Here is a 25,276-nt window from a genome sequence, read left to right on the forward strand (position 1 = left end):
ACTGAATAAATTACAATCGAAATGGACATCTTATAGAAAAAAATATATAATAAAATCAAATAGTTCCAAGGAAGTAACAAGGAACTGAACAAAGTGACGGCTTCTAGTGCTACTTGCTACACAGTACACGTCCGAAGAGCACTACCTTGCTTGGTTTGAAAGAACACCGCACTGGATTGGAAATTCAACCGACAACTTTGTATGCAGGACCATAGATAGCAGTGAATACAAACACAGACAGACAACAAATAACAACCAGTAACTCTTTAGTTTCAACTGACTGTTCTGTAAACAAGATGACAAATTGTGATGAATACAAACACAGACAGACAACAAATAACAACAGTAATTCTTTAGTTTCAACTGACTGTTCTGTAAACAAGATGACAAATTGTGATGAATACAAATACAGACAGACAACAAATAACAACCAGTAACTCTTTAGTTTCAACTGACTGTTCTGTAAACAAGATGACAAATTGTGATGAATACAAACACAGACAGACAACAAATAACAACCAGTAACTCTTTAGTTTCAACTGACTGTTCTGTAAACAAGATGACAAATTGTGATGAATACAAACACAGACAGACAACAAATAACAACAGTAATTCTTTAGTTTCAACTGACTGTTCTGTAAACAAGATGACAAATTGTGATGAATACAAATACAGACAGACAACAAATAACAACCAGTAACTCTTTAGTTTCAACTGACTGTTCTGTAAACAAGATGACAAATTGTGATGAATACAAACACAGACAGACAACAAATAACAACCAGTAACTCTTTAGTTTCAACTGACTGTTCTGTAAACAAGATGACAAATTGTGATGAATACAAACACAGACAGACAACAAATAACAACCAGTAACTCTTTAGTTTCAACTGACTGTTCTGTAAACAAGATGACAAATTGTTATGAATACAAACACAGACAGACAACAAATAACAACCAGTAACTCTTTAGTTTCAACTGACTGTTCTTGTAGGATCAATAACCAACGTCCCTAGCTTATTTCACGGCGGGAATTAGGAGATGCTACTTAGAGCACGTGAGGTTTTGTGAGGCTATAAAGAAGCACATGTAACTATATTGGATATTTAGTAACTTGAAAAGTTGATTCGTTTTATGAAACTGGCGTGAGTAATACAAATATGTACAAACTCATTATAAGTCTTTCGATTATACAGATTGAATAAGCATTTATTTATAGTATTCGAAGATATGTAGAATGACATAAGAAACTATTGAATGAGTACCCCTTTTTCATAGTAAATAAATAGCACGAAAACTGGAGTTTTCTTTTTATTATTACAAGTTCGAAAACGCATAGATAAATAGGCTTTTAAAATACTCTACTTCTGTCTATGTATACATATGTACTTAAATGTGTATCTCTGTGTTATGTATATGTATTGAGAATAGTGACTTTTGTTTATTGAAGAATCGAAAATGAATTGTCATTTGATACCCATAAAAGCATACTAACGTCAGGTTTCAAGTTACGTAAAGTAGTGTAAAAGAAAGTGCGAACAATTACCCTTCTATGCCCAAACGAAACTCGCAATGTAAACTTGTTTGTAACTCTCACACATAGTTCGTCCATGAAGAGGGTTCTGTTTCGTTTCGTCAGTGAGAACAGTACATAAAACAAATATTCCAGAAGTCCAGATAAGCATACTTCATTTGTTTAGTAGTAATTAGGCTTTCTTTTTAAATTTTATATTCTGGGAGACATCTGATAGTTTTATTAGTCGCTACATAAATAAGGTGTCATTACTAACAATAAAAGACACCTCCAGAATCAGGGGATCAATCTTCCTGATTGGATACAGCCTGATGTAGCTTTCATGTGAAAACACACGTTCCACAAATTGACATACAGAAAAGTAGATATATGTTGAAATAATTCAGTAGCAACTTTCCCGAAAATAATGATAAACAAACACAAAATGTGCGGTGAACACAGCCCCTTGGATCTTTATGTATATCCAATATGATTGTCTTGTAGGCCATTTACAACAAATCATTTGTTATTTCATCTGTTATTTCAATAACGAAAATCTGTGTTTTTTTATTTTGAAGAAAAGGAGATTGAATACAATACTGTTGTCAAAAATATTTAGTTTTCTGTGCAGTAAGCGCATCGAACACGTTAAAATACTCAGCTTCGATAAGTAGCTGCTGGGATTTTTTCGCTGGATGCCACAGTTCTTTGTCATTTTATCGAACGCAAGAAAAGATTGTTAAGGAAGTGATCGCTCTTTGAAAGTTGTCATTTGTATAAGAAGTGTAAAATGGGGAAATATTCAATTAACTTTAGTTTGCATTGTACAATAAAATAATGTTTGTTTATAATACTGATATGGAAAAAATATTTTAAAAACATAAGCTGAAAAACAACAGATTTATACTCGAACACTTTCTTTACTTGATTTGTTATATTTTCCTTCATGTTTCTATTTTCCAACTTTTATTTTAAATCAGTCGATGGACGAAGTTTTGTTTTGTACGTGATATCCCTACCAGAGCAAAACATCTTTAAATATTTTTTTCTCAAATTGATTGTTCAACAGATACGGAGAATGACAGACTGATATTAATATCAATATGAAACTTTAGAAATTACGAGAAAAAAAGCTGTAATGCACCCTTGAAAAGAAGCATTTTGATATATAATACTTTTGTACAATTAAGCGTTCAGGAGATACAGACTGGCAGACATTTCGTTATTATATATAATTAAGGAACTGTAAATCAACCGTAAGGCCTAATGCTATATTAAAATCCTAATAATTACAACTTATTCAAACACAAGCTTTAACCCTTGCCTACATTTTATTGTTGACAGGCTAATACATATTTCAACCCTTATTTGGTAAAAGGATTCTTTCTCAAATATAAAAATTATCAAATAAACCAATGTATTGATTAACATATCCAAAATACATGAAATTAATTCTGGTGTTCTCTCTATTTCAATTATTTTCTGCATGCATAGCTTTCGACTTCTCTACATTAAAATATTATTTTCACTTCTAATAACCTTCTATTCCAAATAATATAATCAATTTAATAACGAGCAACTGCATTTCATACTTTATAGGCCTATTTGTAGGCCTAATCAGTTTAGTACTAGTCTACCGTTACGGTGAGCGAAGTTCTATCCTTTATAGGCCTATTTCTAGGCCTAATCAGTTTAGTACTAGTCTACCGTTACGGTGAGCGAAGTTCTATCCTTTATAGGCCTATTTCTTAAAAGCATCAACTGTTAAACAACAAAAAAAGACATTATTTCTCTAGATGTACAAAGTATCCAGAAATTATATTAACAAAACTATCTATTTATGTGTTACAGACAGAAGCTTTAAATATAGCCCCTACTACAAATGTTACTGTATTTCTAATAGGTCAATAGAGGTATATTGTGCTATACTTTCGTCTTTAGGTGTGTCAGTGTTAAGTTTAAGGTATAGGAACACTAAAAATATTATTGCATAGTATTTTAAGAGACGTTGGTTTGACAATATTTAAGTTAAAATAATCTATTCATTTTTAAGATTTCTAATTTTATCCATCCGATAGAAGTAACGACCTAAGGTAGCCCAAGTCTAAACCTAATTTAACACATAAACAAATTCGACAATTATTTTACTGGTGTATATTTTTTTCGGTGCCTTTCTTTGTTTCAATCCTTCTGATACAGTGGTAAGTCTACAGATTTACAATGATAAAATCAACATTTCGATTCCCCATGGTGGACTCAGCAGATAGCATGATGTGGCTTTGCTATAAGAAAACACACAAACACTCTTTGCTTCATAATTAGGCTAAACATAAAACAGTGAAAAGCTTTGTCTTTCCTGTAGATTAAGTTTAGAGCCTGAGTGGGTTTATCGTGGTATAATTTAATTTATAATTGCTTGCGACATCTCGCGGCCAAGAAACGAAATTTTTCATCTATTGCCATCTAGTGACAGTATAAAACATGAGATTTCAATTTCTTCCGATAATGCCAACTTCTGTTGTTCTATAGCAACTACAATGAAATTAATATTTCTTAATACCTGATAGAATTTTCAACAGAGGTAGAAAACAACATTGACGAATAAAATACAACTAAGTTTTGTCCTTTCTTCTTTTTTACTTTCTGTTTAAAATTAACGACTCCACGGATCTTCGTACGTGCAATCTTAATATAATTATCACATGGAGAGCAAAATTAGAAAAATACGTTGACTTCGAGATAAAGCACAAAGATACACAATGAGCTATCTGCGGTCTGCCCACCAAAGGTATCTAAATCCGATTTTTAGGGTTATAAGTCCGCAGGCATACAGCTCTGCCAATGGAGGGAGGGCATAAAATAAGGAGAGAACAACCCCATACAGTCAAATTCTTTTTTCCCTAAACTCACTCGAAAAAGGTATTTTCGCTACAAATATCTATACGTACACACAAATGTATCATTAAACAAAGCCCGCTTTTTCTTTATTCTTTCCCATTAAGTTTCTTTTTATTTATCTATTTCCAAGTTCTCTGTCATTAAAGTCAGGCTCTTTCCAAGTTCTGTCACCTTTAATGTTTTTACTTATTCTTCCTTAGGTTCATATCTTTGTCACCTTTCATATCATTCATATGCTTGCTTATTTTACTAATACCTATAACATATGTCTTAATACCAATAACTTCCCACCATTCTTTATTAACTTTAAACTTCCCGTTGCTGAGAATTTTCAACAAACGTTACACTCAAAATGGCCGACAAGATATGGCAACTTGTTTAATCGTAGCTAAAAGCGACTGTTGTTTTTTTTAAGTCCGTATTTATTTCAGAAATAAGGCGATGGGCATATTTTAATTCAAGGTTAATGCATTATCTACTAAATTTGGTTCAATTTTAGCTAGATGATAAGCGATTTTGAAAGACTATGTTTTAGGCTACGTTTTTAGGCTACGTTCACTGGCATTTTCTATTAAATATCCTGTAATAAAGTGTATAAAAAGACAAATGTCAAACAACAAACTGATACTTCTATTGCGTGGTCCAATAGCCAATAAATGAAAAGAACGTGAAATTAGAATACCTTCTCACGTGCAATCGTCACAAGAACCTCGCGTCACTCGTGTAGCCTTTATATATACCGAATCGTAAATCTTATGAACAATGATTTAAAATTTTAATGTAAATTCACTGAAAACAATACCTTTAGACGAGAAGATATATATTGCGACTATTGTAATTCGGAAAATACGTACATATATTGTTGTTTTAAGGTATTGTCACGTTCGTTCGTACAACACGTGCTGCTTATTTTCACATCAAATCTGCCATAAAATAAACATCAAATAAGCAGTTGTTTTTTTCAAATGTTTCTAAAACAAGTGGCCGAAGTGATTAATTTACCAAATGTTCTTACAGTTTATATGGCCCATTGATTAATGCACTCGACTCGTAATCCGAGGGTCACGGGTCACACCGAACATGCTTGCCATTTCAGCCTTGGGGGCGTTATAAATTACGGTCAATCCTACTATTGGATGGTAAAAGAGTAGTCCAAGAATTGGCAGTGAATGGTGATGACTAGTTGCCTTCTCTCTAGTCTTATACTGCTAAATTAGGGACGGCTAGCGCAGATAACCCTCGTGTAGCTTTGCGCGAAATTCAAAATAAACCGATCCACTCATAGGTGAAAATGTAATCGTTCGTACTTTTACTGCAATTCCCAGAGCATATTTCAATTTTTATATCGTTATAATGATATTTAAAAATCCTTATCTTTTATGACGGCATAAATTCCACTTTTTAAAATTGTGAGCTATAATAATAAAAAGCGCATATCAAGTTGCGGCAAGACTTTTCCCTCATTTGAAAGAAAATACAAAAAAAAAAAAAAAAGAGTTTGGGTGAATGATGCTATTGGTTCGTAGTTTATATTACGTAGTTTTGTTCTAATCTTCTCAGTATTAGCTCCTCCCTTTTAGTTTCTGAAATTGTTTCAAAAGTTTTATTGTTTATTGCAATCGAATGTCCCGAAAATTTTAGTTTTGAAATTTGCGTCGTTTCCAAACATCGAGCAAAGCTCGAACAATGGTTATTAGCACACAGCCGTAACTTATTTTAAATTGATAAACTAGAGATAACGCATCTGGTCAATAACACCCACCGCCAATATTTGACGAACTACTCTTACTGAAAAATAATGAGATTTAATCGTAATTATTACAGCACATCCCGCTAACCTGACCAAATTACAGAGCTTGTTTCATTTATAGATAGGCGTGCGACTCGTAATCCGAGGGTCGCGGGTTCGCGCCCGCGTCGCGCTAAACATGCTCGCCCTCCCAGCCGTGGGGGCGTATAATGTGAAGGTCAATCCCACTATTCGTTGGTAAAAGAGTGGCCCAAGAGTTGGCGGTGGGTGGTGATGACTAGCTGCCTTCCCTCTAGTCTTACATTGCTAAATTAGGGACGGCTAGCACAGATAGCCCTCGAGTAGCTTAGTGCGAAATTCCAAAACAAACAAACAAATCATTTATAGATGGTCGCATACGGCGAATTTTCGAATTCACTGTCCGGCCACTCTGGCCCTTACTGTTCTTGAACGAGTCAGTGGCTACTGTTGGATACTCACTGTTCTTCAAATAACCTTTACTCATATCATTAGGCCTAGACGTTATTGATTTTTGATAAAAGTCCTTGCAATAGAGTAGCTATATAGCGCCCTTGAGCCTATTATTTACGTGACCACGTGAATAATGAGTGACTTAGTAATCTTTTGAAACCTAATTAACTTCAGTGTAACTAAGGGAACAGATCATGTGACCATGAAATGCTATATTTATTTAATCTTCCCGTGATAAGTAAACAGTGTGTGACTTAATACCAGTTTGATACCTAAATTCGGTGTATCCAAATGAGCACGTGATAGAACATATAACGCTAAATAACTTCGTGTTTTGAAATTTTAATTTCATTTGACTATATAACGTTGTGCAATCAGACGTAGAAGTTTGATTTCTCCCAGTTATAGAACTAAATTTAAAGTTAAAAGTGGTCATGCGACTACACAGTTACTGCACCGAATATTTGATGACCGAAAACACAGCTTTATCCAGAACGATTACAATTCAGTCTTGGTCAATATCTTGGGAACCGTTCTACACTAATGTTGCTCTCTACGTACACGAAGTAGTTACTGAGTATAAATTCCCTGGTAATAATAATTGGACGAACATCTGCGAGTCGTTATTATGGTATGTATAAATTATTTTCAACATTTGTTCGTCAAACAACTCAGGTGGTTGAGACACTCGACTCGTAAATCTGAGGGTCGCGGATTCGAATTTTCGTCACATCAAACATGCTCGCCCTTTCAACCGTGGGGGCGTTATTATGTGACGGTCAATCCCATTATTCATTTTGTTAAAGAGTAGCCCAAGAGTTGGCGGTGGGCGGTGATGACTAGTTGCTTTCCTTATAATCTTACACTGCTAAATTAGAGACGGCTATCGCAGATAGCCCTCGTGTATCTTTGCGTGAAATTCAAAACAAACCATATTGTGAAACAACACAGACACACCTATTTTTGGTATTAGCTTTTTCGAAACGGATCAACGCTTTGTACTGAGAGTGCCTCTATGCTTGGTGTATGGTCATGCCTCGTAATATGCCAGAGGTTATAGGGCTTCAGATTGTTCGACTGTCCAGAAATGGTATGAAGCAAACGGACATTGCTAGAATAATATAATACCCACAGTGTGCTGTATCCACAATTCTGAAACGTCATCAGACTAGAAGAAACGTTGTTCCAGAAAAATCTACCAGTAGATCCGGAAAAACTGCTGCCGAGATTATTGTATTTTCAACAGGTATAACACGCGAAGATTTTGTTTGTTTGTTTGATTTTGAATTTCCGCACAAAGCTACTCGAGGGCTATCTGCGCTAGCCGTCCCTAATTTAGCAGTGTAAGACTAGAGGGAAGGCAGCTAGTCATCATCATCCACCGCCAACTCTTCGGCTATTCTTTTACCAACGAATAGTCGGATTGACCGTCACTTTATAAAGCCCCCTCGACCTTAAGGGCGAGCATGTTTGGTGCGACCGGGATTCGAACCCGCGATCCTCAGATTACGAGTCGAACGCCTTAACCCACCTGGCCATGCCGGGCCCACGTGAAGGTCAGAAGAAATCTTGCATGCCATGAACACATTCATTACAGGGTATCAGAAGAACAGTAAATGGAGACCGAAGAGACAAAGTTATTTTGTAAGGAGGGCTATCTGTAAACCTATATTAAACATAATTTACCACCGTCATCATGTTATTTGGGCAAGACAGCATATCAAGTTACAGTTAAGACTCTGGTAAAATGTCTTTTTTTTTCAAATAAGGCCCGTTTCCAGCTTGTTAAAATTGATGATAGGATTCATGTTTGTCGTTTATCTGGAAAACAGTTGAGGGAATACCGTCTTTTACAAACGAAACACACAGGGGGTGGTACAGTGAATGTTTTGGCAGCTATTCTTCATATCCTCCAGGGAAACGTCATTGGTGCCTCCTACTAGGAGGACGGAACAAGTTATCAATTTTTAATATGAACTGATATAAGATTCAATACGCTATTTATAATAATTTGATGTTATATTTTGTCATTATATATGTTCATTGAGGTTTATTTGTAATAGGTGAAATGCTGCATCACACATAGATAAAGGTCCATAACTTGATCTACAGTACATGTTACTGAAGTGGAATGTCACATGATAGACGAGACATATATAAAGGTCCATAACTTGATCTACAGTACCTGTTACTGAAGTGGAATGTCACATGATGGACGAGACATATATAAAGGTCCATAACTTGATCTACAGTACCTGTTACTGAAGTGGAATGTCACATGATGGACGAGACATATATAAAGGTCCATAACTTGATCTACAGTACCTGTTACTGAAGTGGAATGTCACATGATGGACGAGACATATATAAAGGTCCATAACTTGATCTACAGTACCTGTTACTGAAGTGGAATGTCACATGATGTACAAGACATAGATAAAGGTCCATAACTTGATCTGCAGTACATGTTACTGAAGTGGAATGTCACATGATCGACGAGACATAGATAAAGGTTCATAACTTGACCTGCAGTACACGTTACTGACATGGAATATCACATGATGAACAAGACATAGATAAAGGTCCATAACTTGATCTACAGTACCTGTTACTGAAGTGGAATGTCACATGATAGACGAGACATAAATAAAGGTCCATAACGTGACCTGCAGTACATGTTTAAAGGGTAATTATTTCTCATATTATTATTTTTAGAAAAAGTAAAGAATATTACGAAGAAGTGAAGTAACTTCGTAATTCACCATGAACTGGCAGTTCAGCGCTCTTAATAATTTAATATGACGTCATTTGTAAAAGAAAATTTATTAGTTTGCGTTCCAATCACAAGCCAACAATCAACTGTGACAAAAACGTATGCCGAAAATCTGTTTACGTTATTTTCTGAAGTCAAGTTGATATGGAAGCAACTTCTACATATATATATATATATGCAGAAGTTACTTCCTTATGTGTATGTATATATATATATACCACGTTTCGTAATAATCTCTTTAAAAAAATACAACACATCAAATAAACGAAATAGAACGACTGTCTACAACACGCATACTTTTCGACGTCTGTCACGTGATGAACATATGTAATAGTGTGTTACATGCTTTCTGCGTACACCTGCCACAGACGTTCAATCGATCAATGTTCTATGTTCCATTAACTCGTTTTGAAATTATTTTCTATCAGTGAAGATAAGTCTCATTTCGCGTAAATTCTTCCGATGAGGAAGTTAACAACTGAATATGGAAAAAGAGCATCTACACTGATGTTGCTAAAGGAAAGTGTGTGTGTCTGTGTGTGGGGTGTTTATTGTTAACGGCCATATAATAGTGGCACTCTCTATATCAATACGTTTGTACGTAGCTGTCGGTAAAGACGATATATTTTTTTACAGGTAGATAACACGAGACAAATATTGTAAATCGTGTACCTACGTCCTTTTTTTATGATTCTCTACCCACAGCTGCTACGTTCTCAGAATTTAATTGAATAAGCGAGAAAAAAACGAAACATTGTATGTAAGTTCGGCCTATGAAGCACGGAAGGTACATTTTGCAAACACACAATATGACATTATAATGAATGAACGAATAAATAAAACTTTTTACGGCGTAAGAACACTTTTTGTTTTTTACTCCAGACAACGTTCCTCACAGCCTTTGAAGGTTTGTTTCGTTTAAAAAACTACATTAAACCGGATCACGTAATACTTAATCCTTAAACGAAACATAAGTATATCATCTAGATAATTCTTACTATCGTTAAATATGGAATTAAGATACGAAAAGCAAAGACAATTTCGCAAAACCAGTTGGACTAATTGTCATTAGTAAAAGAGGTAACATGAAATTCAAGACACCTCATTGGATATCATAGTTGATTGGTAGCTCAGAGTGTTTTACGTTTGATAAACGTAAATCGGTGGTTTGTAGATTAGTTTAGTTATTACTAATAGGTGGAGTTTTTCATTCTGACTAACCACGCTCGAATGTTGTGTTCACATGTTAAAAATGTCTTTTTTTTTGTAATCAGAACCGATAGTTTTTTGTCAGTTTTATCAGAGATGTAAGTGAGAGAAAAAAGCACTGTAGTTTTACGTCACTCACGTAGCACGTAAAAAATAACGTAATTAGGGCGTTATTAACACGATTGTAAATCAAAATCGCTGAGCGTTTATATTTCGTAACATTCATTAAATTTGGTGATATTGAATAGCAGTAGGTTAACTTACACTAACATTAGAACCACAACGGTATATTTTTGTTGTATGAAGATATTGTGTGCTATTTTTGTGTTAACATATAATATGCACATATTGATCACATTTAATTAACTTAAATGGACTGCTGCCTATGCTGTGCTTAATGTCACGTTGTCTTTCCAAATCAAACGTCTTCATAATGCATGCAAAGCACGTGGGATTACAAAAAAGGTTTACCTCAATTAACCAAACCCAATAATCAGTAAGCATCAGGAAAAAGTTGGTTCTCCATCGGCAGGCCAATCTTCGTCGGGAATGAGTTTTCGTTCGGTAGTTAGACTTTCTTTCATCAAGGGGTAAGTTTCCATTCTTGGGTTTGTATGCCATCCTTTATCAGGGGTATGTGTTACTCGGTAGGGCTCTTTTCTTCATATTTATGTTAGATCCTCATTAAAAGAAAACGTTACTCTCAGTATACGTATACTTAGCAGGGATAGGAACTTCCCTTCATCAGAGATAAATATATATATATATATATTCGGCAATGATAGGGACATTCTATCATCAGAGATATATCTATACTTCGTAGGGGTAAGGACTTTCTATCATCAGAGATATATCTATACTTCGTAGGGGTAAGGACTTTCTATCATCAGAGATATGTTTATATTCGGTGGGAATCTTCCTTCATCAGAGAGAGGCAAGGTTTCATTAAGGATGTTTTTCCCAGTAGTTAGGCTTTAATTCATGAGAAATATGTTCGTCCATCCATCACCATGGACGAGTTTGTAATCTGCACTCTGTAGGGACCTTTATCCACCAGAAATAACTTTTTACAAAACAAGTAGACTTTATTTCATGAAGGTTAGGTTTAATTCGTTATTAAGAAAGACTTACCTTTCACAGGCATTGAATTAAGTGTCTTAATACCAGTAACCAGTCCTGTACGTACAAAGTAACACACCTGTCTTGTTACTTTAACGACTCGGTTACTTGCCCTGTACTTAATGTAACCTTCTATTTACCTGCTACATAATATCCTTAAAACATATGATACGAAATAACAGAGATTTGCATAAGTCGACGCCTTCTGACGTAGCAGCGGCGTTTCGAGGAAAATATTCGTGTTTGTTGTTTCCGCTGTAGAGCTCGTAAGACCAGCGCACACACAACATGTACTGGGGACACTCTGGAAAATCCTTTACTTAACGTTAAATTGTTTACAATTAAGAGGGTATATGTGTGCGTATTTTATCTAATAGTTACACATTTAATTAGAAAAACCTCATCAATCAGATTCTACAGTAATTAGAGTAAGAATATCAGTTCTATACTTTAGAATACATGTCGGCTCTTCGAAGTCTTATAAAACATAACACTTAAAGTCTTAAAACAATAACGCAAACGTTGAACAAATGGTGAAATCGATTAAAACAGTGAATAAAAGTGGCAAATAATAGATGCAATGGTTTGATTCGAACTTACAAATATAAGTACCAGACTATATTTAAACCACTAGCGAAAGTAATTTTCTATCTTCACCAAGGTCGACTTCTAAGACTAAATGACTTTAGAATCTGTCCACTTTTCATTAACTCCTTCAAGTACATTTTGTAAGAGTAATTTAGTTAGCAAACCACACTAGCTAGAACTTGGAAGCACTTTTACGTAACACTCGAGTAGAGTTCCATGTTAATTATAACTTCACGTGGTATCTCGGAGCCTGGAGTACAAGGACAGTTGTAATATTTTACAAGAAACAGAAATCGAAATAACAAGAGAAAGTAGACGTTAATTTCACACATAAAGGAAGCAATATTTCAACAGTAAGAATTTCATGTGTATATACACACATAAAGGAAGCAATATTTCAACAGTAAGAATTTCATGTGTATATACACACATAAAGGAAGGAATATTTCAACAGTAAGAATTTCATGTGTATATACACACATAAAGGAAGCAATATTTCAACAGTAAGAATTTCATATGTATATATACACATAAAGGAAGCAATATTTCAACAGTAAGAATTTCATGTGTATATACACACATAAAGGAAGGAATATTTCAACAATAAGAATTTCATGTGTATATACACACATAAAGGAAGCAATATTTCAACAGTAAGAAATACATGTGTATATACACACATAAAGGAAGCAATATTTCAACAATAAGAATTTCATGTGTATATACACACATAAAGGAAGGAATATTTCAACAGTAAGAATTTCATATGTATATACACACATAAAGGAAGCAATATTTCAACAGTAAGAATTTCATATGTATATACACACATAAAGGAAGCAATATTTCAACAGTAAGAATTTCATGTGTATATACACACATAAAGGAAGCAATATTTCAACAATAAGAATTTCATGTGTATATACACACATAAAGGAAGCAATATTTCAACAGTAAGAATTTCATGTGTATATACACACATAAAGGAAGCAATATTTCAACAGTAAGAATTTCATGTGTATATACACATACATAAAGGAAGCAATATTTCAACAATAAGAATTTCATGTGTATATACACACATAAAGGAAGCAATATTTCAACAGTAAGAATTTCATGTGTATATACACACATAAAGGAAGCAATATTTCAACAGTAAGAATTTCATATGTATATACACACATAAAGGAAGGAATATTTCAACAGTAAGAATTTCATGTGTATATACACACATAAAGGAAGGAATATTTCAACAGTAATAAACTGCTAATCGAAAACTTTCATATTCTCCTCGAATAAAACGTCCTGTAGAATCGCTGCCTCGTTATGATTTTCTGTGATTACAAATTCCTTTCACACTTCCTTAAGATAAGTAACGTTTAAAACCAGGGATTGTATGTGGACTGAGATCAACTAGCACATGGTGCCCGATCAATACAATATTCTTATGTTTTGAATAAACGGAAAATATATTTTGCCTTCTCAATTTTGAAATCACTCGATGTACATATATGTGTAAATGAAGTATATCAGTGTTGAACCAGAGTGTTATATTACCTTGTAAATATTCATGAAAACCTATCTAGATTATTTTCCTTTTCACAAACTGAAATTGCGCAATGAATCAAAGTGTTATATTACCGTGTAAATATTCATTAAAACCTATCTAGATTATTTTCCTTTTCACAAACTGAAATTGCGCAACGAACTAAAGTGTTATATTACCCTGTAAATATTCATTAAAACCTATTCAAATTATTTTCCTTTTTACAAACTGAAATTGCGCAACGAACCAAAGTGTTATATTACCCTGTAAATATTCATGAAAACCTATTCAGATTATTTTCCTTTTTACAAACTGAAATCGCGCAACGAACCAAAGTGTTATATTACCCTGTAAATATTCATTAAAACCTATCTAGATTATTTTCCTTTTCACAAACTGAAATTGCGCAACGAACCAAAGTGTTATATTACCCTGTAAATATTCATTAAAACCTATTCAAATTATTTTCCTTTTTACAAACTGAAATTGCGCAACGAACCAAAGTGTTATATTACCCTGTAAATATTCATGAAAACCTATTCAGATTATTTTCCTTTTTACAAACTGAAATCGCGCAACGAACCAAAGTGTTATATTACCCTGTAAATATTCATTAAAACCTATCTAGATTATTTTCCTTTTCACAAACTGAAATTGCGCAATGAACCAAAGTGTTATATTACCGTGTAAATATTCATTAAAACCTATTCAGATTATTTTCCTTTTCACAAACTGAAATTGCGCAACGAACCAAAGTGTTATATTACCGTGTAAATATTCATGAAAACCTATTCAGATTATTTTCCTTTTTACAAACTGAAATCGCGCAACGAACCAAAGTGTTATATTACCCTGTAAATATTCATTAAAACCTATTCAGATTATTTTCCTTTTTACAAACTGAAATCGCGCAACAAACCAAAGTGTTATATTACCCTGTAAATATTCATTAAAACCTATTCAGATTATTTTCCTTTTTACAAACTGAAATCGCGCAACGAACCAAAGTGTTATATTACCCTGTAAATATTCATTAAAACCTATCTAGATTATTTTTCTTTTTACAAACTGAAATCGCGCAACAAACCAAAGTGTTATATTACCCTGTAAATATTCATTAAAACCTATCTAGATTATTTTCCTTTTCACAAACTGAAATTGCGCAATGAACCAAAGTGTTATATTACCGTGTAAATATTCATTAAAACCTATTCAGATTATTTTCCTTTTCACAAACTGAAATTGCGCAACGAACCAAAGTGTTATATTACCGTGTAAATATTCATTAAAACCTATTCAGATTATTTTCCTTTTTACAAACTGAAATTGCGCAACGAACCAAAGTGTTATATTACCATGTAAATATTCATTAAAACCTATCTAGTGAAATCGCTCAACGGCAATTTTCATGCTGTTTTAGGCGACTGACGTTAGTTTGTTTAGCCTAACTTTTCGAGTAGTCAAATAAACACTTTTGATACGACATGAACAATAGTGTTATGTTCATTTTGTGTAAAATCACGAACAATACTTACATTGCGTGAGACGAAAACGCTGGAGTACTTAGATCATTTTCAGCTGCGTGTTGCTTTGCGGTTGTTAGAAGCGAAACGCTAACCGAATCCTCACGAGCCTGTTTCCTTGGAGAACACGAACATTACAATAAGTGTACAGAGGGCACGAGCTCTACACCGTTCAATTCCTGTCTCTTCACCGAGTTCTTAGACCACAGCCACCAAATATAGTATAAACTATTTGTTTATCAAAGACTTGGGACCTCAAAGCGTAGTGTACAGTTGTTTTTTAGTTAAAATATTTCTGAATCAGCAGCAACTCTGGTTGAGATCCAATAAATTTGTTTCTTGTTCTTGCTTTAGAAATTTAATCGCAACACTTTCCGTTGCTTACGTTTAAACTTATGAACTCTGCTAAAAGGACTGTGCTCTCGCTAACCTGGACGTCATCAAGGCATGCACGAGCTCAACATTACCACAGCCGGAACTGCAACGGCACACACGCGCAAACCACGAGGCCTTTCGCAGCACGCAGGCGTACACTCTGCATCAACAGCCACGCGCTCTGGGAGAGAGGGGGAGAGATGAGACTACAACAATCCGTCATTTTCTAATGATTACTGTCACTTCGCTGAAGGTAGAAAAATAGTTCATTATAATATATCTCTGTTGTAATAAAAACAAACATGTAAAAAGTATAAACTGGTTTGAATTTAGTTTGAGGTATCATTGATCGTTCATTTACTGAAAATCCACATCAGCGAGATACACATAAAAAAATTCAAAAGAAAATGAAACAACATCACGGTCGCTGTTTATCCTAAACAATCTGTCGGATTGAGTGACTCTGTTACTAATATTCTTTCCAAGATACTTTGAGTTTCTTTCGATAAAGTTATAAGATCTGCTAACATTAACAGTAATTATATAAACACATAAAGGACATTTAAGGATCTGCTAACATTAACAAAAATTGTATAAACATGTAAAGGACATCTAAAGATCTACTAACATTAACATTAATTGTATAAACATGTAGAGAACGTCTAAATATATGTTAACATTAACAGTAATTATATAAACATGTAAAGGACGTCTAAAGATCTGCTAAAATTAATAGTAATTATATAAACATGTAAAGGACGTCTAAAGATCTGCTAACATTAATAGTAATTATATAAACATGTAAAGAACGTCTAAAGTTGTCTCTGACATGTAAATATGATTTAGCGCCTTTGGTGGTTGATCCAATATTATGATATTTATATTCTTCTATAGCCCTGTATCAGGGATGGATACAGGATTTTTTTGATGTGGAGGTATGATCGACTAAGTAACAGTGACTTAAACCCGACCCCAAGTAAACTTTACCTTGTTACTACAACAGTAGCTCCTTGTTCCTGGGGAAATCCCACTCAGTGGTCTACGTAATCAGAAATATTTTAATTGAGATGATCAGTACACAATTTTGGTATGGCCAGTGGGGGAATGCACCCCCACATCTCTCCCTCTGTATACATCCCTGCCCTGTATCACTCGGAATGCGCACGTAGAGATAAGTTTAAACCTGTCAGCAGTAGAGATGTATTTCTTGTTTTTCCATTGTTTTTTTTTTTCTCAGACCTTGAAGCCAATCTAGAACGTCATTATTTAGAGCTTTAAATCAAAGCTGGAATTTTCTAATGATCAACTGAGCGCTTTGAAACCTTTGAACCATAAGCTCAAACTAGCGCACTATTCGAGTAACCACAACAATGTTAATAAACGTTGTTACATTTTTAGTTCAAAAGTTGTAGCTGGATGTTGTTGCATGTGACAAGCATCCTTGTTTTAAAGTCCATCAAGTCTTTTAACCAGGAGCGACGAATCTGAGGCACTAATATGTCGTTCATACATTGTTTAATGACCGTTTGGTGGTTGTAAAGGCGTCTTCGTAAACCTTTTTTCGCGTATTATTTAAATAAGAGTGAGCAAACTTGTGCTAATTTGTGGATTTTGCAATACGTTGTTATAGTATATTTCACAAATGTGTTAGTCACGTCGCACCAAGCCTCCAGTTTTCCTCCTCTTTGACCGAGTAAATCTTAAATCGAGAAAAAAGTCGATTTCGGTTTTTAAGTTCCTCCTAGATTTATTGGGGATAAATATATATTTCAGTTCTACTGTGGATGAAATATTTGCCGGTTTCGAGTGCGTGCGTTCTGCTATTTATTGTTCACAACCAACAACCATCATTAAGCTGATACTTCGTTTATTCTAACATGTGATAAATTGTTACGAAACAGACTCGGTAACAGATGAAGGGTCAATTGGTAAACACGTGTGAGAAACGTTGCTTCATGTCGCACATTGTCCGTAAAGGGTGCAAGTAACATTGAACATTTGTTGGGAATGTTGTAATTATTGCACGACCTCTAATTACAGAGCGTATGAAAGTACTTTAAGGAAAGTTAGTTCTTGCTTGTTTTGGTTACCTGAACTTTTATTTGAATAACAAAAGAAATCACGAGTCTTGTGTAACCTGTAAGTAGTTTTAAACAGATGCTATAGAAAATATGCACAAGTCAGTATAATTGATTGCACCATTAGGGTTAGGAAAATAACCATTTTTTTAAAACTCTAAAATAACATATTCGTATTGGTTCTTGAAATTAGGCTTTGGTTGGTACAGGTGCACCAAAGAAAAGCTAAAACAAAAAGATAATTGGGAAAACGGAAGAGATTTAGTTTTACAATTGTATTAAAGAGGAAAGAGTGATACTTCTTAAATAGATTTAATAAACGGATTTAGGAATACTTTGCCAAAGGTTTCTGTTTCAGTTGTTGTTTAATTCTGTTTAAGCTATCACTTCGTTGTTTACATATTTCTGTTTAAGCTATCACTTCTAGGTTTACATATTTCTGTTTAAGCTATCACTTCTAAGTTTACAGATTTCTGTTTAAGCTATCACTTTATAGTTTACAGATTTCTGTTTAAGCTATCACTTTGTAATTTACATATTTCTGTTTAAGCTATCGCTTTATAGTTTACATATTTCTGTTTAAGCTATCACTTCGTTGTTTACATATTTCTGTTTTAAACTGACTAACAGACCAAATAATATTCCTTACCTTGCAGTCGGTTTCCCTAGATGTTATAAAGCAACGTGTTGTCCTCGTTATTTAAACATTTCAAAAACCCATAATTCATACAATTATATGCTGGTGACAGTTACTTAAAGAAAACAACAACGCTTCTCCAAGACTACATGGATTTACTATAATCTACCGAAACGTATTTGTCACAAGGCTTAACATTTTATTGTTATCATTTATGTTTAAGTTGAAAAGTTCAGAGAAATCTGTGTCACTGATGATGTTTAGATACGTTTGTCTTGGTGACAGGATATGGTAACAAAGAATATGAGTATGTCTTGGTGACAGGATATGGTAACAAAGAATATGAGAACAACAAATGAGGTTTTAAATGAAAGGTAAGACCTTACCATATTTTTATCTCCCCTAACTGCTGCTTCTAATAAACATGTCTGAAAGTTATACTAACCCTTTTATAAATAAGTAAGCAGAGTTGTTCAGATGATTTGAGACGTCGTGGAATATGTACGTCAGTGAATAGAAGTCAAAATGTAGCTTTTCATAAAGAAACAAATACATGATAATGTGAAACAAATCTCAGATGTTTTAACAAATACATGATAATGTGAAACAAATCTCAGATGATTTAACAAATACATGATAATGTGAAACAAATCTCAGATGATTTAACAAATACATGATAATGTGAAACAAATATCAGGTGATTTAACAAATACATGATAATGTGAAACAAATATCAGATGATTTAACAAATACATGATAATGTGAAACAAATCTCAGATGATTTAACAAATACATGATAATGTGAAATAAATCTCATCTGTTTTAACAAATACATGACAATGTGAAACAAATCTCAAATGTTTTAACAAATACAAGATAATGTGAAACAAATCTCAGATGATTTAACAAATACATGATAATGTGAAACAAATCTCAGATGATTAAACAAATACATGATAATGTGAAACAAATCTCAGATGATTTAACAAATACATGATAATGTGAAACAAATCTCAGATGATTAAACAAATACATGACAATGTGAAACAAATCTCAGATGTTTTAACAAATACATGATAATGTGAAACAAATCTCAGATGTTTTAACAAATACATGATAATGTGAAACAAATCTCAGATGTTTTAACAAATACATGATAATGTGAAATAAATCTCATCTGTTTTAACAAATATATGATAATGTGAAACAAATCTCAGGTGTTTTAACAAACACATGATAATGTGAAATAAATCTCAGATGATTAAACAAATACATGACAATGTGAAACAAATCTCAGATGTTTTAACAAATACATGATAATGTGAAACAAATCTCAGATGATTAAACAAATACATGACAATGTGAAACAAATCTCAGATGTTTTAACAAATACATGATAATGTGAAACAAATCTCAGATGTTTTAACAAATACATGATAATGTGAAACAAATCTCAGATGTTTTAACAAATACATGACAATGTGAAACAAATCTCAAATGTTTTAACAAATACATGACAATGTGAAACAAATCTCAGATGTTTTAACAAATACAAGATAATGTGAAACAAATCTCAGATGATTTAACAAATACACGATAATGTGAAACAAATCTCAGATGATTAAACAAATACATGACAATGTGAAACAAATCTCAGATGATTTAACAAATACATGATAATGTGAATCAAATCTCAGATGATTAAACAAATACACGATAATGTGAAATAAATCTCAGATGTTTTAACAAATACACGATAATGTGAAACAAATCTCAGATGATTAAACAAATACATGATAATGTGAAACAAATCTCAGATGTTTTAACAAATACATGATAATGTGAAATAAATCTCAGGTGATTTAACAAATACATGATAATGTGAAACAAATCTCAGATGTTTTAACAAATACATGATAATGTGAAATAAATCTCAGGTGATTTAACAAATACATGATACTGTGAAACAAATCTCAGATGATTAAACAAATACACGATAATGTGAAACAAATCTCAGATGTTTTAACAAATACATGATAATATGAAATAAATCTCAGGTGATTTAACAAATACATGATAATGTGAATCAAATCTCAGATGATTAAACAAATACACGATAATGTGAAATAAATCTCAGATGTTTTAACAAATACACGATAATGTGAAACAAATCTCAGATGATTAAACAAATACATAATAATGTGAAACAAATCTCAGATGATTTAACAAATACATGATAATGTGAAACAAATCTCAGATGATTTAACAAATACATGATAATATGAAACAAATCTCAGATGATTTAACAAATACATGACAATGTGAAACAAATCTCAGATGTTTTAACAAATACATGACAATGTGAAACAAATCTCAGATGATTTAACAAATACATGATAATGTGAAACAAATCTCAGATAATTAAACAAATACATGACAATGTGAAACAAATCTCAGATGTTTTAACAAATACATGACAATGTGAAACAAATCTCAGATGATTTAACAAATACATGATAATGTGAAACAAATCTCAGATGATTTAACAAATACATGATAATATGAAACAAATCTCAGATGATTTAACAAATACATGATAATGTGAAACAAATCTCAGATGATTTAACAAATACATGATAATGTGAAACAAATCTCAGATGTTTTAACAAATAACACTAATGTCTGATGTGTTCACTGTGACGTTTGATGTAACAAGTTTCTCTTAAATTAATTTTCGTATCTTATTTTCTGCAATAGCTGATAACAACGAGTGCATATTTGTTGTTGTGGGCGATAATTCTTAGCAGTGTGATGTAATATTTATATTTTTCGAGCTCTGATTTATTATAAAAATAAACTACTATATTCGTGGGTGTTCCAAATTCTATTTTTTATGTAATTATTGCCCTGCTTATATGTTCAATATTCTCTCCTATTCTTTCTTTCAGAGATGTAATGCTCGGTTTATATTTTCAGTGCCCATTTCCTACTCCCCCCCCCTATTCACAGATGTAACGCTTGAGATATTTGTTCACTATTTCATCCTGTTTACTGCTTCACATATTTTTACTGTATTACTAGCTTTAGTCTAGCATTGAAACATTCATATGTTATTATTAACTACACGTCAGAAAACACGTGTGGAATATGGTAACACGTGTTCTAGAAACTGACTTTCTTCGCTATCTGCTATTATTTCGAAACGAAACAAAACTTGCTGTGAAACATTAACAATGAATCTCCGCCGTGGTGAGGGCGTCTTGCTGTCATCCAATTGGAATTTTATTTTTACCACCTTAGATACTAAAGTACATCCATAACTTATTGTGTAAGACCGAATTTCTTCGTATATTCTAACATTCAATTTCCTTGGTTACGTTAGACTGAACCTTACAACAGTTGTCCAGTCAGTTTAACCTCTCAGAATATTTTCTAAACTGGTTAAAACCGCGACCAATGGAATCAAGTTTTTATAAAATAAACCATTCGTGTGTCACTGCTTAAAATAAACCATTCGTGTGTCACTGCTTAAAATAAACCATTCGTATTTCACTACTTAAAATAAACCATTCGTGTGTCACTACTTAAAATAAACCATTCGTGTTTCACTGCTTAAAATAAACCATTCGTATTTCACTACTTAAAATAAACCATTCGTGTTTCACTACTTAAAATAAACCATTCGCGTGTCACTACTTAAAATAAACCATTCGTATTTCACTACGTAAAATAAACCATTCGTGTGTCACTACGTAAAATAAACCATTCGTGTGTCACTACTTAAAATAAACCATTCGTGTGTCACTACTTAAAATAAACCATTCGTGTGTCACTACTTAAAATAAACCATTCGTGTGTCACTACTTATCAAACACATATAAAGTGTTCTTGAGACTAGAACTTCTGTAATGTAACCAACTGCTTGTTTTATTCATAGGTTCCTTTAGTAAATATATGTTTACAAAACGTTAATTTTAATATGTTTTAATCTTATTGTATAAAACTGTTATTATTTCCAGTGTTTCAACCTGCCCTACGTAAGTGGTCTTTCTTAGTTTTTTAAAGAATTTCATTATTTTTTCGGAGACAGAAATACACCCGAGCGTATACATTACCAGAAGCATAAAAACACGACGGTTAGCTTATAAATCTGAAACACGAGACGAGACGTTTCGTCTTTACATCAATGAAGTTTAAATGTCAGTAATGGAGAGTCGAAATACTTCAAAAGAAAAACCAGTTTCGAAAGGATTGATCAAAAAAGTAGCTCAGAAGACGCACTTTGTCTGTTATCGTTTTGTTGAAACGAAGCGGTCTTCAACGAGGTAACAGGAACAGGCTAATGGACAACTTAAGTCATTAAGCAAATTTCACGTGTAAAAGCAAAGATCAAGCTAGATCAAATTTACGCAACTCACATTGCTACAAAAGTCAACAAAACTTTAGAATATATCCTGAAGCCATCAGAGTTTGGCTATAAACATGTTACACCAGTAGATGTCCTCTAAAACATGAGAAGTGCCTCATGAATCATTTCATTAATCTGTATGTACTAGTGAAAATGAACATTCCATTAGGAGTCATTACCTTAATATGAATGTAGTAGTAATGAAAATGAACACTGTATTAAGAGTCATTACCTTAATATGAATGTAGCAGTAATGAAAATGAACAATGTATTAGGAGTCATTACCTTAATATGTATGTAGTAGTAATGAAAATGAACAATGTATTAGGAGTCATTACCTTAATATGTATGTAGTAGTAATGAAAATGAGGACTGCATTAGGAGTCATTACCTTAATATATATGTAGCAGTAATGAAAATGAACAATGTATTAGGAGTCATTACCTTAATATGTATGTAGTAGTAATGAAAATGAGGACTGCATTAGGAGTCATTACCTTAATATATATGTAGTAGTAATGAAAATGAACAATGTATTAAAAGTCATTACCTTAATATGTATGTAGTAGTAATGAAAATGAACAATGTATTAAGAGTCATTACCTTAATATGTATGTAGTAGTAATGAAAATGAGGACTGCATTAGGAGTCATTACCTTAATATGAATGTAGCAGTAATGAAAATGAACAATGTATTAGGAGTCATTACCTTAATATGTATGTAGTAGTAATGAAAATGAACACTGCATTAAGAGTCATTACCTTAATATGTATGTAGTAGTAATGAAAATGAACACTGTATTAGGAGTCATTACCTTAATATGTATGTAGTAGTAATGAAAATGAACAATGTATTAGGAGTCATTACCTTAATATGTATGTAGTAGTAATGAAAATGAACACTGCATTAAAAGTCATTACCTTAATATGTATGTAGTAGAAATGAAAATGAACATTGTATTAAGAGTCATTACCTTAATATGTATGTAGTAGTAATGAAAATGAACATTGTATTAAGAGTCATTACCTTAATATGTATGTAGTAGTAATGAAAATGAACAATGTATTAAGAGTCATTACCTTAATATGTATGTAGTAGTAATGAAAATGAACAATTTATTAAAAGTCATTACCTCAATATGAATGTAGCAGTAATGAAAATGAACAATGTATTAGGAATCATTACCTTAATATGTATGTAGTAGTAATGAAAATGAACACTGCATTAAGAGTTATTACCTTAATATGTATGTAGTAGTAATGAAAATGAACACTGTATTAAAAGTCATTACCTTAATATGTATGTAGTAGTAATGAAAATGAACAATGTATTAAGAGTCATTACCTTAATATGTATGTAGTAGTAATGAAAATGAACAATTTATTAAAAGTCATTACCTTAATATGTATGTAGTAGTAATGAAAATGAACAATGTATTAAGAGTCATTACCTTAATATGTATGTAGTAGTAATGAAAATGAACACTGCATTAAGAGTCATTACCTTAATATGTATGTAGTAGTAATGAAAATGAACACTGTATTAAAAGTCATTACCTTAATATGTATGTAGTAGTAATGAAAATGAACAATGTATTAAGAGTCATTACCTTAATATGTATGTAGTAGTAATGAAAATGAACAATGTATTAGGAGTCATTACTTTAATATGTATGTAGTAGTAATGAAAATGAACAATGTATTAGGAGTCATTACCTTAATATGTATGTAGTAGTAATGAAAATGAACACTGCATTAAGAGTCATTACCTTAATATGTATGTAGTAGTAATGAAAATGAACACTGTATTAGAGTCATTACCTTAATATGTATGTAGTAGTAATGAAAATGAACAATGTATTAGAGTCATTACCTTAATATGTATGTAGTAGTAATGAAAATGAACAATGTATTAAAAGTCATTACCTTAATATGCATGTAGTAGTAATGAAAATGAACAATGTATTAAGAGTCATTACCTTAATATGTATGTAGTAGTAATGAAAATGAACAATGTATTAGGAGTCATTACCTTAATATGTATGTAGTAGTAATGAAAATGAACAATGTATTAGGAGTCATTACCTTAATATGTATGTAGTAGTAATGAAAATGAGGACTGCATTAGGAGTCATTACCTTAATATATATGTAGCAGTAATGAAAATGAACAATGTATTAGGAGTCATTACCTTAATATGTATGTAGTAGTAATGAAAATGAGGACTGCATTAGGAGTCATTACCTTAATATATATGTAGTAGTAATGAAAATGAACAATGTATTAAAAGTCATTACCTTAATATGTATGTAGTAGTAATGAAAATGAACAATGTATTAAGAGTCATTACCTTAATATGTATGTAGTAGTAATGAAAATGAGGACTGC

General features: G+C 32.6%; 1 protein-coding gene across 1 annotated transcript in view; it reads right to left on the bottom strand.

The window, feature by feature from the left end:
• Positions 1-15,868, bottom strand: part of LOC143245294 (glucose transporter type 1-like) — a 582,725-nt gene extending 566,857 nt beyond the window's left edge. The window contains exon 1 of the mRNA XM_076491476.1: positions 15,403-15,868. The gene's annotated coding sequence lies outside the window, so the exon portion shown is untranslated. The remainder of the gene's footprint in view (positions 1-15,402) is intronic.
• Between the last annotated feature and the right edge of the window lie 9,408 nt (positions 15,869-25,276).

Source organism: Tachypleus tridentatus, chromosome 2 (assembly GCF_004210375.1).
Source record: "Tachypleus tridentatus isolate NWPU-2018 chromosome 2, ASM421037v1, whole genome shotgun sequence".
NCBI classification, from domain to species: domain Eukaryota; kingdom Metazoa; phylum Arthropoda; class Merostomata; order Xiphosura; family Limulidae; genus Tachypleus; species Tachypleus tridentatus.